The 13,169-nt window shown below is 46.2% G+C and overlaps 1 protein-coding gene across 1 annotated transcript in view; it reads left to right on the top strand.

The window, feature by feature from the left end:
* The window catches only part of LOC145393487 (ecdysone receptor-like), a 747,239-nt gene that overhangs the window by 437,306 nt on the left and 296,764 nt on the right, over positions 1-13,169 (top strand). The window lies entirely within an intron of this gene.

Below are 13,169 nucleotides of genomic sequence, written 5' to 3' on the forward strand. Positions count from 1 at the left end.
TGGTTCATCTGCCTAAAAGAGATTTGCATACGGACAGATGTATAAGGAGCTAGGTATGCGAAAAAAAAAAAAAATACACATCTGCGTATGGATTGATGGTAAGGAGAACATAGATCTGCATTTATGAAGGTGAGCGTGGGGATGAACTAAATTTATTAGCTTTTGTTTACCATGATGTCCTGTCTGATTTGTTTGGCGGTCATTAGCATCGTAGTTTGGGTATGTACACACACACACACACACACACACACACACACACACACACACACACACACACACACACACACACACACACACACACACACACACACACACACACACACACACACACACACACACACACACACACACACACACACACACACACACACACACACACACTTTCATTTCCAAGGTAATTTGAAGTAAGTGTAAGATATTCTAATGTGAATCTGAGCTAGCCTGCCAAAATGACCTAATAGTATTGACATCAGGTTGAAATACGAGTAACGCTACGGTCGATGATCAGGTTGTTTCTGGTTCTGTTTTATTGATGGATTGTGTGGTGGTGGTGGTATGGTAGTGGTGTGGTGTGGTGTTGGTGTGTTGTGTTGGTAGTGTGGTGTCGTGGCGGTAGTGTGGTGTGGTGACGTGGTTGTAGCAATGTAGGTGTTTGGTGTGAGGTTATGTTGTGCTTTAAATGTGGTGGTAGGTTGATGAGGTGGTGGGGATAGTGTGGTACTGTGGTACGTGGTGATGGTGTGGCGGTATGTTAATGTGGTGGAAGTTGTGGCATTGTGGTGTTGGTTTGTTAGTGTGATGAACGTAGTGTGATGCTGTGAATGGTGGAAATAGTGTGGTGGTAGAGGTATGTGTTAGTGCAAGTTGTGGAGGTAGTGTGGATGATGGTGGTGCAGAGAGCATGTTTGTGTGGTGGTGGTGGTTGTGTGGCGAAGGCACTGGTAGTACAGCTGTGATGTAAATATACGCAGGGATCCGCTCGCGCGCGCGCGCGCGCACACACACACACACACACACACACACACACACACACACACACACACACACACACACACACACACACACACACACACACACACACACACACATAAGTCCTAATGGACCCTGAATCGAATCCCGGCTGGTGTATGGAACAGTTTAAGGATTTGAATTTCATAAAAAGTGGACTTTACTGATCCACCGGAAGACCCGCCGACATATCGTAAAAATACCCCCGCTAATACCAGTACACCAGTCATGTATGAGACAGCCCTAGCATGTATTCAGTATGGATGGTGGGTGTTAGCGCCGAAGTGGTGGTCTGTGGAGGTCTGTAGGAGGACTAGTGGACCTTGGGATGGGCTCCTGAAGCCTTCGCCCAGAGTCGGACACATAAAAAAACACGTACATATATATATAATATAATATAATATATATATATATATATATATATATATATATATATATATATATATATATATATATATATCACTCAAGAAACGTACACAGCTACGCACGAACACATAAATACGCACACACCGGCATGCATGTGGTGAGCCGGGTGGGAAGGGGAGGAGATGGGAGGGGAGGAGAAGGAGGAGGAGGAGTAGAGGGAGGGGGAGAGGGAGAATGCAAGGGAGGGGAGAGACTGTGCCCTGAAAATCACTTCCTGACCCCTCACCCTCACCCTACCCTCTCCCCTTCCCCTTCCCTCTTCCCTAACCTTCACCCTTACCCTCTTTCCTCCTCCTTACCCTTACCCTCTTTCCTCCTCCTTACCCTTACCCTCACTCCAACCCCTCCCCCTCCTCCCGCCTTCCCTTCATTCTTTCTCTTGACTCCAACCCCACTCCATCACTCCCACCTTCTCCCTTCCTTCTCACCCCGCCCCATCACCTCTACCTTCTCCCTTCCCTCTCACCCCTCCTCTTCACCCCTGCCTTCTCCCCTCCCTTTCACCCCCCATCCCTACCCTCTACCCTCCCCCTCACCTCTCACTCACCCTCATCTTCACCGTCACCCTCAGCCATACTTCACCCTTAACTTCTCCCCTCCCTCTCACACTCACCCTTGCCCTCTGTCTTCCCCTTTATCTTTCTCCCCTTCATCTCTTCCCTTCCCCTCATTTTACCCCCATCCCCTCATCTCATCCCTTCCCCTCATCTCTCGCCTCTTCCCTTCACCCTCATATCTCCCCCTTTCCCTCACTCACGCATTAACCCCCTCCCTTTCACCTTCATCCCCTTACCCTCACCCTGATATTCCAACCCCTTCCCCTCAGCCCGATATCTCCCCTTTCCCCTTCCCCTCATTGGTCTCCATCTCTCTCACTCCCACTCCCTCTCTCACTCATGAACCCCCTCCCTCCCCTCACCCTCATATCGCCCCCCTGCCACCCCTCACCCTCATATCATCTCCCTTCTCCTCCCTTCCCCTCCCCCTGCCCCTTCCCATCTATATTTATCCCTTCTCCCCAGTCACATGTATTTTTAGTCACTGCTGTCTCGTGGTACGTGTGGTAGTAGTGTGGTAGATGTGGTAGTTGTGGTAGTGTGGTAGATGTTGTAGTTGTGGTAGTATGGTAGTTGTGGTAGTCTGGTCGTTGTGATAGTGAGTTAGATGTGATGGTAGTGTTGTGGTAGTTACTGTGTGATGATTATGGTAGTGTGGTTGTTGTTTGTGGTGTGGTGGTTGCGTGGTAGTTAGCGTGGAAGGTGTAGTAGTGGTGTGGTTGTGGGGTGGTTGTTGTGGTTGTGGTAATAGTGTGATAGTAGCAGTAGTAGTAGTAGTAGTAGTGGTAGTTGTAGATGGGTGATTGTGGTGGTTGTGGTATAGTTGTGTGGTAGGTGTGATTGTGTAGCGGTCCATGTGGGTGTGTAGTACTTGTGATTGTGTGGTAGTTGTATTTGTGGTTGTGTGGTATCTGTGTGGTTGTATGGTAGTATTGGTTCTCATGGTTTGGTGATGGTGAGGTTGTGTGGTAGTTGTGGTGATCGTGGTAGCGTCGTGGCGGATGTGTGAGTGCCTGGTAACAGTTTGGTAGCCTAGTGATAATGGGACGGAAATGTGGTAGTGTGGTAGTGATGTGATAGTGTGGTAGTAATGTGGTAGGAATGTGGTAGTGTGGTAGGAATGTTGTGGTGTGAAAGTAATATGGTAGTGTGGTAGTAATGTGATAGTGTGGTAGTAATGTGGTAGTGTGGTAATCAGTTGTAATAATGTGGTTGTGGTAATAATGTGGTAGTGTGGTAGTAAGTGGTGGTAGTAATGTGGTAGTATGTGGTGATAGTGATGTGGTAGTATGATAGTATGTGGTGGTAGTAATGTGGTAGTAAGGTAGTAAGTTGTGGTAGTAATGTGGTAGTGTGGTAGCAAGTTGTGGTAGTAATGTGGTAGTAAGTGGTGGTAGTAATGTGGTAGTTTGGTAGTAATTTGTAGTATGGTAGTAATGTAGTGGAAGTAAATTATAGTACTGTGGTAGTTATTTAATGGTAGTAAGTTGTAGTAGTGTGGTTAAAATAATGTAGGCCTTTGATGATGTGGTGTTAATTTAGTGATATAAGTTATGCAAGTGTAGTGGTGTGGTAGTGGTATGGTAGTTATGTGGTGATGGTAAGTTAAGGTAGTGTGGTAGTGGAGTAACAATTATCATAGTGGAGGTGGTGGTGGTGGTGGTGGTGGTGACAGGTGTGGTCGCAATATAAGTTTAGTAGTGATGTGAGTTTGGTGTTAAGTAAAATACAGTAGTGTGAAGGGTTAATAGTAGTTCTTGATAGTAATAGTGGTGTGTGTGTGTGTGTGTGTGTGTGTGTGTGTGTGTGTGTGTGTGTGTGTGTGTGTGTGTGTGTGTGTGTGACTTTGGGTTTACACGTTCCCTGAGGCCCAGTAGTCATCTTACAGCACCCCTTCCCCATTCGTACTTCGCCAGCTTGGGAGAGGGTTAATGCTTGTTACCACACTCCGCCCAGGGTCCATTCTTGCAGTGGACCTTATATGAGCTGTGTTAAAATTAGTGTGGTAGTGTGCTTGTGTGGTAGTGAGACAGTGTGGTAGTGTGGTGGTGCAGCAGTGTGGTAGTGAAGGGTTTAGGTTGTGGTTGAGAGGCATTGATGGAATTACTGTAGTGTGGTAGTGAAAAAATGTGGTGGTGAAAAAAATGTGGTAGTGTGGTAATGTGAGAGTAGTGGAGTGTGATAGTTAAGAAGTGTGGTAGTGTGGTATTGAGGCAGTGTGGTAGTGAGGCAGTGTGGTAGTGAAGAAGTGTGGTGGTGTGGTATTGAGGCAGTGTGGTACTCGTAGTGAAGAAGTGTGGTAGTGTGGTATTGAGGCAGTGTAGTAGTGAGGCAGCGTGATAGTGAAGAAGTGTGGTAGTGTGGTATTAAGGCAGTGTGGTAGTGAGGCAGTGTGGTAGTGTGGTATTGAGGCAGTGCGGTAGTGAGGCAGTGTGGTAGTGAAGAAGTGTGGTAGTGTGGTATTGAGGCAGTGTGGTAGTGAAGAAATGTGGTAGTGTGGTATTGAGGCAGTGTGGTAGTGAAGAAGTGTGGTAGTGTGGTATTAAGGCAGTGTGGTAGTGAAGAAGTGTGGTAGTGTGGCAGTGTGGTAGTGAAGAAGTGTGGTAGTGTGGTTCACCTTGAGTGTTCATGCACCGACTCTCTGCTAGTCATGCTGTTGTTGTCTGCCCCCCCCCCCTCCGTCCCTCCCTCCTTCTGTCTTCTTCTCTCTCCCTTTCATGTTCATTATCTCTCTCTCTCTCTCTCTCTCTCTCTCTCTCATGCCTCCTCCTCGCATTGCCTTCTCCCTTCCTTCCTCCCTCTATTCTAACCCTCTGTCATCTCCCACCTTGTGTCTCTCTCCCCTCCAAGTCATCGCCTCTCTCACTTTCAGCATTTCAGTCTCTCTCTCTCTCTCTCTCTCTCTCTCTCTCTCTCTCTATTCCTTTTTCATTCTCATTTTTTCCTTCTTGGACAGATTCCCCTTTTCCCTTCCTCCTTCTCCCCTCCTTTTTCTCTTTTTCCCTCCCTCCCTCATTCTTCTTCTCCACCATCACACCTTCTCTCCACCACAGTTTCCTCTTCCCTTCCCTCACTCTCTCCATCTTTCTTCCCCTCCTTCTTCCCTCCCTCTTTCACCTTCAACCTTCCCTCTTCTCTCCTTTCCTGACCATCTTCTTTCTCTCTTTTTCATCCAGTCTTCCTCCGTCTTACTCTTCCTTTCTTCTTTATCTCTTTCCTCCCTCTTTCCCGTCCACCCTTCCCTGAATCTTTCCCCTCAGATCTTAACTCTCTCTTCTCCCCCCAGTTTTCCTCCATCTCCCTCCTCCTTTCTTACCCTTCCTCCCTCACCCTCTCTCCCAGGCTTCCTTCCACCCTCACTCCCTCCCCACCTCCCTACCTCTTCCTCCCACCAGGGCCTCTTCCCTCCCTCGCCTGGCCTCTCACTCCCTGCCTCCCTTCTTCCCTCCCTCCCTCGCGTCAATTACCTCCCATGTGGCGTATGTGTGTGTGTGTGTGTGTGTGTGTGTGTGCGCTCGCGCACCTGACTACTTCACTAAACATGTATACTTGTATACGCGTGGGTGGCCATGTGCATGTGGAGTTATGTCGGTGTGTACATACGTATGTGAACTTCTGCTTGTGTGCTTCAGGTGATTCTCTCTCTCTCTCTCTCTCTCTCTCTCTCTCTCTCTCTCTCCGCACACACACACACACACACACACACACACACACACACACACACACACACACACACACATACATTCCCTTTCCCCATCGTCTTCTTGTTCATTATCTTTTTCGCACTCTCCCTCCATTTCTCATCCCCCTTCCCCTCCTCTTCCACTCTTACTTCGCTATCCTTGTCTTAGTCTCATAAAGCAGATACCATAGTTATGATTGAACGAATAGCAAACCATCTTTTCCTTTTTGCTTTTCTTTTGACTCCCTTTTACTCCTTCATTTTTCTTTCCTTCTTTGTTTCATTCGCCTTCCCTCCCTCCCGCCGCTTCCTTCCTTCACTTCCTTCATTCATTCATTCATTCCTCACTTCCCTTTTTCGTGCCTGCCTGCTTCCTTCCTTCCCTCATTTGTTCCTTCCGTCCCAGATCTTACCCATTCCTTCCTTCCTTCCTGTATCATTTCCTGTCGTCTTATCTCTTTCATTCCTTCATTCATTTTGCAGTTTTCTTCCTTCATACAACTTGTCTTCTCACGTTTCATTCACGTTTTTCTTTTCTTATTTGTCTGCCGTTCATCACTCCGTATTTGGGTCAATCGATGGAAAGGCAAACTGAGATAGATAGAGTGGGGAGAGAGAGAGAGAGAGAGAGTGGGGGGGGGCGGAGAAAGATGAGGACGAAAGAGGACAGAAGGGAGAAAAAGAGAGGATGGGGAATAGGAGAACGGAAAGAAGAGAGAGAGAGAGAGGGGGGGGAGGGGGGGATGTGAGGATGAAAGAGGACAGAATGGAGAAATAAAGAGGATAGGGGATAGGAGAACGGAGAGAAGAGAGGCGGTGTAAAGAAGGAGGTACAAGGAAAGGAAAAAAATGTTGGAAATAAGGAGATGGGAGGAGAGGGAAGAGACGAGAGAGCAGGCAGTTAGGATAGAGGAGGGGAAATGAGAGGAGGCAAGAAATATGGGAGAAGAGGAATGGGGGGAACGAAGAAGAAAAGCAGGGGATCACAAGTGAGAAAAGTAGAGGAGAAGAAGGAAGAGGAGAAAAACTAAGACAGCTGGGAAGAAACGAGAGAGAGAAGAGAATGAAGGGAAAAAGAGAGGTGAGGAAAGGAAAGAAGAGAGAAGTGACGGGAGGAGAGGAAGGAAGAGAGAAGAGAGGGAAAGGGAAAAGGAGGGGTGAGGAAAGGAAAGAAAAGAGAGGTGACGGGAGGGGAGGAAAGGAGAGAGCAGGAAAAAATGAAATTCCAGAGGAGGCTGGGAAAGGAGAGTAGTGTAAAGGAGAAGAGAGGAGAAGGAAGGAAAAAAGGATTGGAAATGAGAAGAGAGGAGACAAAAGGAGAGAAGACAGGGGAGAAAAAGACTTGAATGAAGAATGTGGAGAAGAGAAGAAAGAAAATGAGGGAAGTGTAGAGAGGGGAAGCAGCAAGAAATGTGAGCAGCAAAGGTGAAAAGGAGAGTGAGGAGAAGAGAGGATAGGAAAAAGAAAGGATGAAGAGAGAAGAAAATGAGGGGGAAAGAAAGGGGAAGTGTTAAGAAAAGAGAAGAAATAATGAGGAAAGAGGAGAGGAGAAGATGGAAAAAGAACTGAGAAAGAAAAGAAGAAATTTAAAGAGAAGAGGAGGGGAAAGAGAAGAAGAAATCAAATGAAGAGAAAAGAGGAGTGGAGAAAGAAAAAGAGAGGAAAGAGGAAAAAGGACACGAGAAAAGAGAGAGGAGACAAGCCAAGGGGAGGAGAGGAGAGAGAAGGGGAAGATGTTAAGAAGAGGAGAAGGAATGAGAGGAACGGAGAGAAGAGAGAGTGGAGACGAGTAAGGGATAGGAGATCAGAAAGGGGAGATGTTGCTATGATTGATTACTCTCACACAGACACATCCATCACTCAAAACCCCGACCTCCCTCCCCTCACCTCTCCTCACGTCTCCTCCTCTCTCCTTACCTCCTTTCCCCTTTCCTCCCCTCTCCTTCCCTCCTCTCCTTACTCTTTTCGTCCCCTCCTCTCTCTTCTCCTCCCCTCCTCCATCTTCTGATTTGCACGTTCCTCTTCTCCTCTCGTCTACTTTCTCTCCCCTCTTTTCTTTGCTTTCTCCCCTCTCCTGTCTTCTGCTCTCTCCTCCTCACTCATTTCTCTCCTCTCTCCTTCCTTTCCCCGTTCCCATTCCCTTCCCTTTCTCATTCCCTTTCCTTCCATTTCCCTCTTCCTCTCCCCTCCCCTCCCCTCCCCTCCCCTCCCCTCTCCCAGACTCCCACCTCTGCTGAACCCTCTTGGATAGGTTGGCAGGAAAAAGCAAGAAGGATCACCAGACAGTAGAGAAAAGCTGTCTCGAAAATTTACAAGAATGGATGAGTGGACAAAAATTCTAGTCAATGGCATTCTGTGATGGGAAAGAAAGGAAGTAGATTGATGGCAGTGGAAAGTGTGGCCTGAGCTATTTACATCATCATCATCATCATCATCATCATCATCATCATCATTTTCCTCCTCATCATCATCCTAATTATCCTCCTCCTCCTCCTCCCTGTCACCACCCATTTTCCCACAAGTATATAAATGATCAAAAGTTCACTGACACTGCTGACTGTGGGAATGGCAGGTGTGTTGCATGAAGTAAAACTGTGGGAATGGCAGGTGTGTTGCATGAAGTAAAACTGTGGGAGTGGCAGGTGTGTTGCATGAAGAGCAATACGAAGCGACCAACGAGACAGTATGAAAATGAAGGATACTCTCTCTCCTTTGGGAGAGGAATGGGAAATAGGGAAGGGAGGGCACGATGGTGGTATGGAATTGTGAGCGAAATTTTCCTCGTGGATGTTTATGGGATGGGAAGAATTCAGTAGCAAAAACAGGAAAACCGAAATGTGAGAATAAGTATATAAAACAAATACGTAAATTAATTATTGAATGGACTGACTGAATAAATGAATGAGTGAATGAATGAACAAAATAAATAAATAAAAGTTAATAATACCGCTACGCTGTCTGTATTATTCTCTCTCTCTCTCTTATCTTTGATGCTGCCAGACGATTTAAAACGTTTTAATTTGGGACTGGTGTTGTATTCTCCCCCCTCCTCCTCCCCGGGTGCTGCATTCTCCCCTTCCCCCTCCCCCTCCCCATCCATCTCTCTGACTGAAGGTAGGAATAAAAACATCCTTTGTCCGATTTTGTGATGATTTTTTTTTTTGTACCGCCTGACGGTTTTATTCATCTGAGGGACCGTAGTGAAGGAGCTGAATATTGTAGAGGACCGAGAGAGAGACAGAGAGAGAGAGAGAATGGGTTGCGAAAAATGACAAACAAGCATCGATTTAAAAGACTGTCACTTCCTGGAAAACTTCTCACTTCCTTTCTCCTCGCCTCAGCTCACTTCACCTCACTTCTTCATTTCTCTTTCCCCTCTTCGTCTTCTTTTCTGTCTCCTCTCGTCATCATCGTTTCTCTCTCTCTCTCTCTCTCTCTCTCTCTCTCTCTCTCTCTCTCTCTCTCTCTCCAGTCTCCTTTTTTTCATCTTTTCTTTCTCTCCTCTCATCACCTTCTTTTCTCTCCTCTTTCCTCATCTCTGTTCTTTATCTGTAATCTTCATTTCATTTTTCTCTCCTCTTTTTATCATCCCTTCCTTCGTCTTAACCCTTGTCTTCCCCAGACCCCTCTCTTCCACGCATTTCCTCTCATTTCACGATTATCATGTCTTCATCTCTGTTATTATGTCATCTTTCATTGCAGTGTCATTATCTTCCTCTTCCTTCACCTCCTATCCCATCTTACCTCGTCTCCTCCCCAGTTATGCTTCCCTTCCTCTTAATTTCTCGCCCCTCTCCCTTCCTCACTCCTTATTTCCCTCTATTCTTCTGTCCTCCTCCCAGCCCATCTCCCTCCCCCTTCCCCCTTCTCCTTCCCCTTCCTCTCTTTTCTTCTTTCCCTTCCTTTTCTCCCTTCCCCCTTCCCAACCCTCTCCTCCAACTTCTCTTCCTCCCTCCACCCCCGTCTCCCTCCCTTTCTCCTCCCCCACCAGCACTTCACTTCTCCCTCCTCCAACTTGTGTCCCTTCCTCCACCCCCGTCTCTTTCCCCCTACCCTCCCCCACCACCATTTCCCTCCCCCTCCCCGTTCTCCCATCACCCTCCCCATCCATCTATCATTCCAACTTTGGTTTAATTGTAGAACATTATGCATAACCTTCAATTCCTTTTCTTTCCTCATATCCCTGTTTCTTTCTCCTCCTCTTCCTCCTCCTCCTCAAATGTCGTCAGTCCTTTTCACCTTCTCACCGTCCTTTCTCCCTCTTCTCCTCTTCCTCCTCCTCCTCCTCCGTTCCTTTCATCTTTTCATCTCTTTTCGTCTTTGACCTTCACTGCGTTTTTTCTCCCCTCCCTTCCTCCTCCTACCCTCTTACCTCCTCCCCGTCGTCCTCTCCTCCCACTTCCCTCTTCATATTTTTTTTTCTTATTTCTCACCTCCCTCTTTGCCCGCTGTAGATTTTTTCCCTCTTTGTTTTCCTTGCCTTTCGTTTACTTATTACTCTTCCTTCCCTCTTCCTTCCACTTCTTTCTGTTCCTCTTTTGCATCACTACTTGACCCTCCTCTTCTCTTTTACTCTTTCTTCTTCTTCTCTCTTCGCCTCCTCTTCCTTTTCCTTCCCTTCTCTTTTCCATTAATTTCTCTTCCCTTTCTCTTTCCCCTCATCTTTCCATCCATCCATCCTTTCTTGCCTTCCTTTCCATCCCCTCCCTCTTTCTTTCTTCCCGTTGTCGTTTCTCCTCTTCTTCCCTGACCCGTTCATGGTCCCTTCATTACGAGAGGTCAGTTCCAAGCCGTATTAACTCACCTGGGGCTAGTAGTAGTCGTAGTAGTAGTAGTAGTAGTTGTTGTTGTTGTTGTTGTTGTTGTAGTGATTGTGGTAAATCATCTTCATCATCATCATCATCATATTCGTATTCGAAAAGTATGAAGGCGTTAGTGGAAATTGTTACTAAACCCTACATTTCGAGATTATGCTGAGGAGGAACGCCTTCACGCGGTGGATTTGATATAACCGTGCGGATCCTCTGCCCTCGTGTATAAACATCCCCTATCTCCCTCCCTATCGCCGACGTACAGTAGATGAAATAAAATAACATTGATGGTGCAACAGGTGAAACAGAAAACATTGATGGTGCAAGAGGTGAAACAGAAAACATTGATGGTGTAATAGGTGAAATAGAAGACACTGGAATAATGGGTGAAGAAGAAAACTTTGATGATACAATAGGTGAAGCAGAAAACATTGATGGTTCAAGTAGGTGAAACAGAAAACATTGATGGTACAGTAGGTGAAACAGAAAACATTGATGGTACAGTAGGTGAAACAGAAAACTAATGGTACCATAGGTGAAACAGAAAACATTGATGATACAATAGGCGAAACAGAAAACGTTTATGGTACAGTAGGCGAAACAGAAAACATTGATGATGCAATAGGTGAAACAGAAAACGTCGATGGTACAATAGGCGAAACAGAAAACATAGATGGTACAGTAGGTGAAACAGAAAACATTGATGGTACAGTAGTTCAGATAAACGCCGAAATAATATGTGACACAAAAACATTGATAGTACAACAGGTGAAACAAAATATTGATGGTACAATAGGTGAAACAGAAAATATTGATGGTACAATAGGTGAAACAGAAAATATTGATGGTACAATAGGTGAAACAGAAAATATTGATGGTGTTATAGGTGAAACAGAAAACATTGATGGTACAGTAGGTGAAACAGAAAACATTGATGGTGTTATAGGTGAAACAGAAAACACTGATGAAATATAGGTGTGTTTTGTGTAGGTTACTGGATAGTGTTGATTTTTTCCCCCGTATCTGTATACCCTGGGCATACTTAGGGTGTATGTGTATTCTTCTTGTGTGTTGTGGAAGTGAATTTCTAAGCAAAACTAAAAACTTTGCCCATTAAGTAAGAGTTCCCTCCTCTCCCATCCCTTCTCCCTTTTCTTTCCCTTATCCTTCTCTTCCCCTTACCTCCCTTTTCCCCTCCCCTCCTCTCCCCTCCCCTCATTCCTCTCGTTTTCCTTTACTTCTCCCTCCCCTTTTTCTGTGCAACACTCTTCCCGTCCCTTCCCCTCTTTTCCTCTTCCTCCTCCTTTCCCCTTCATTCGCACTGAGTTGCTGTTGCCATTCCTCCTTTCCCTTTACCTTTGCTTTTCCTCGCCCCTCCCCTACGCTTTTCCATCACCTTCCCCTCTTCCTCCCTCCTTACCCCTTGTTTACCTTTTCCCCCTTCCCTTTTCAGTTCCCCTTCCCTTCCCTCCCGCCACTCTGTACCAAGTTAACACCACGTAACTTCATTGCATTCAGAGGAAGCCATCACCCCTTTCCCCTCCCCTCCCCCCAGTCGGAGGGAGGGGAGGGGAGGAGGAAATAAGAGACGAGAAAAAAAATGGAATGAAGGGAGATGACGAAGAAACGGATTGATAGAGAAGGATGAGACAGGAGGAAGAAGGGAAAAACAGGAAGAGAAGGAAGGATGAAAGAGAAAAAAAAAATGAAGGATAGAACGAGACGAGTGAATGAAGGAGGGAAGGTGAAAGAAGAGGAACTGAAAGAATGTAAGAGAAAAAGGAAGGAGTGATAGAGGGGAGGAGGAAGTGAAGGGTAGGAGGAAGAGGAGGGAAGGGGAGGAGATAATGAGGGAGGGAGGGAGGGAGGGAGGGAGGAGGGAAGTGATGGAAGGACAATAGGAGGATTAGAGGAGGGAGAGAAAAATATAAAGTGAGGAAGATCAGTGAAGGAAAAGGTAGATGTGGGGGAAGAGAGAGAGAGAGAGAGAGAAGAAGGAAGTAGAGAAAGAAGGAAGAAGAGGCTAAGGTGAGGAAGAGAGATGCAAGAGGGAAGGAGAGAAAAGGAAGAAAGCCAAGGAAGACGAAAGGGTGTTCGAAAAAGACGAAAGGGAGATCCCACTTGTAGAAGACAGAAGAGGAGAAGGAGGCTGAGAAAGAGGAGGAGGAGGAGGAGACTGAGAAGGAGGAGGAGGAGGAGGAGGGAATAAGTGAAAAATGGAGAGGGTGGACACAGGAGGAAGAGGAAGAAGAGTGAGTGAGAGACAATACATGGAGAGAGAGAGAGAGAGAGAGAGAGAGAGAGAGGTAAAGACGGTAAAAGGGAATAACAAGCGTAAAAAGTTAGGAGGGAGGGATAAATGAGCCAAGGAGGGAGGAAAGCAGGGTAGGAGATTAACAAGAGAGAGAGAGAGAGAGAGAGAGAGAGATGAAAATCACCATGTTTACCGGCAGCATGACAGCATGACGTAATCAGTGTCTTCCTCTCAGGCCAGACGGTGAAGGAAGAAAGGAGGAAGATGAAAGAGAGTAAGAAGAAAAAAGGAAGATGAAAGAGAGTAGAAAGAAAAGAGGAAGATGAAAAAGAATAGGAAGAAAAGAGGAAGATGAGAGAGAGTAAGAAGAAAAGAGGAAGATAAAAAAGAGTAGGAAGAAAAGAGGAAGATGAAAGAGAGTACGAAGAAAA

This window comes from Coenobita brevimanus, chromosome 24, assembly GCF_032717465.1.
Source record: "Coenobita brevimanus isolate Jiangsu-jjx chromosome 24, ASM3271746v2, whole genome shotgun sequence".
Lineage (NCBI taxonomy): Eukaryota > Metazoa > Arthropoda > Malacostraca > Decapoda > Coenobitidae > Coenobita > Coenobita brevimanus.